Source organism: Sardina pilchardus, chromosome 9 (genome assembly GCF_963854185.1).
Source record: "Sardina pilchardus chromosome 9, fSarPil1.1, whole genome shotgun sequence".
Taxonomy (NCBI): Eukaryota; Metazoa; Chordata; class Actinopteri; order Clupeiformes; family Clupeidae; genus Sardina; species Sardina pilchardus.
This window is the reverse complement of record NC_085002.1, coordinates 5,570,247-5,572,746: the sequence shown is the minus strand read 5'-3', so window position 1 is coordinate 5,572,746 and position 2,500 is coordinate 5,570,247. Positions and strand designations below refer to the sequence as shown.

At 47.3% G+C, this 2,500-nt stretch overlaps 1 protein-coding gene across 3 annotated transcripts in view; it reads left to right on the top strand.

The window, feature by feature from the left end:
• srpk1b (SRSF protein kinase 1b) overlaps positions 1 to 2,500 on the top strand; it is a 55,977-nt gene that overhangs the window by 9,388 nt on the left and 44,089 nt on the right. The gene's annotated exons all lie outside the window — the stretch shown is intronic.

Sequence of the window (2,500 nt, the reverse complement as noted above, 5' to 3'; positions counted from 1 at the left end):
CGTCAGGGTGTGTGTGTGTGTGTGAGTGTGTGTGCACACTGTTGGACAGAGCTGGATGTCCCAGAGGTCTGAAGTTTTACATGATGGGTGTGTGTGTGTGTGTGTGTGAGCGAGAGACTTCATTCTCACATTGTTGATTTACCCCACTGCGGGGTTTCACTTCACCTTGTGTGAGAATGGCTATGTGTGTGTGTGTGTGTGTGTGTGTGTGTGTGTGTGTGTGTGTGTGTGGGAGAGACATGTGATTCTTTTTATGCGTGTGTACATGCTTCTCTCCAGCGTTCCCGTGCACCGTGTGTGTGTGTGTGTACATACACTTCTCTCTCTTCGTTCCCCTGCACCGTCTGTGTGTGTGTGTGTGTCCATGCTTCTCTCTCCAGCGCTCCCCTGCACTGTGTGTGTGTGTGTGTGTGTCCACGCTTCCCTCTCCAGCGTTGCCCTGCACTGTGTCAGGCTGTCATCTTTTTCTGCTGACTCCAGTTGGCAGCCATCTTGTCCCGTGGGACGGGGGTCTCACAGCACCTACTCGCACTGCTGCTGCTGTTTGCAGAGTTTCTGCCAACTCTGTGTGTGTGTGTCGCCTCCCGACAGCACACACACACACACACACACACACACACACATGGATGGGGGCAAGAAGTGCATCATGATGGTTTTGTCTCGGCAGTATTCATACCCCTTTTTTAGCAGGCAGAGGACTCGTGTGTGTGTGTGTGTGTGTGTGTGTGTGTGTGTGTGTGTGTGTGTGTGTGTGTGTGTGTGTGTGTGTGTGTTATGTAAGCAGCCTTATCTACATCTGCAGTGCTGGACTTTCCACTGCATGATTGCAGAGGGCTTTTGTATTACAGCTTCTGTGCAAGTGTGTGTGTGTGTGTATGTGTGTGGTTGCTGGTTTTCTCTAGCAGTTTGCTTCAGAGAAAATGTTGCATTTACTTTCTGGGCTGTATGTGTGTGCATCTTATTGCCTAGTAGCTGAGTATTTCCAAGGCAGTTTTTTTTCACATTTTTCGTGGCAGTGTGTGTGTGTGTCTGTCTGTCTGTGTGTGTGTGTCTCTGTGTGTGTGTGTGTGTGTGTGTGGCCGTGGCTGTGGCTGGCTGAGCATTTGTCTCCAGTATTGTGTGTGTGTGTGTGTGTGTGTGTGTGTGTGTGTGTGTGTGTGTGTGTGTGTGTATTGCATTCAGCTGCACACACCCACACACAGCACTCAGCTGTGTGCGGGACCTCTACACAATGCAGGAGGCGTGGCAGTGTGTTGGTGATGCTGCACTGTGGACACTAGTTTTGTAGACCGCTCTCTCTGCACGCAAGTGTTTACACACACACACACACACACACACACACACACACACACCGTGTGTGTGTGTGTGTGTGTGTGTGGTGCGTGCGTGCGTGCGTGCGCTTGTATTGCATATGTACAATATTGATAGGCCATTGAAGACATGGTGATGTTGACCCACCTATTGATTTCACCGATTTGTATGTTGGTGTTGTGATGTTGGTGGGGGAATGTATATAATATGATATATACACTCGCCTATATGTATATCAGCAGGTGGCCCAAGGTAGTCTACATCAGGGGGACAAGCAGTGTGTGTGTGTGTGTGCGTGTGTGTGTGTGCGTGTGCGTGCGCATGCCTTATACAGGGCATGGCATTCTCAGGCTCTGTGCCAGAATACAGCCGTGGGCTGAGCCCCAGCGTTCAGACACAGAGATTTTCCTTGTGTTTTAATTTTCCTTGTTTTAATTCCTCTGACGGTGCAGGTACCTAGTATACATGTAGGCAAGTTTAGAATAATTCTACGCTCTCTGGTTTAGGTATGTCCGTAAAGGTAATCCATGCTTGTGTTTTGGGGTTCTGTGGAAGGCAGCGTTCGTACTGTATCCTGTCGTCTCCTTTTAATCAGATTAGCCATGCGAATAGTGTAGACTCAAAGCAATTACACTTTTAGTTGTATTTTCAATGTGATCACTGTAATCATATTGCATAAGCTTTCTTCACTTAGAAGTATTAGTAGTGTAAGTTCATGAAATTGCATTATGTAACAGGTTATGTGAGACAAAGTGTCCTTTCATCTGAATCCAGCGCAGGTATTATCGCTGTTTCTGTAACCGAGTGTTTGGACTGAAACACCTCCAGGGCTTTAAAGGTTTCTAATGCGTTGCCCCAATTCAGGTGAGGGCCAGGCAGTTTAAAATTAAAATCATGATTAGAACTGATATAGAAAAGCTTTTGGAAATGTCTACTTAACTTCAGGCACAGAAATGTTTCTTGCTTAAAGCTCTGCGCAAGTGCTAACTGCCCTTCTGGGTCGTGGATACATATTCATAACTAGAAAAGCACTCAGAGAGCGCAGACCTCCGCCTGTATTGTTCTTCCTAGGTTGTCATACATTTGAACCTAAACTATTCAGATCGCCACCACGTGGTCATACCATGCCATTACACCACTAAGTGAAAAACATAAACGGCTGCGGAATCCCGACGGTGTTATGGATCAC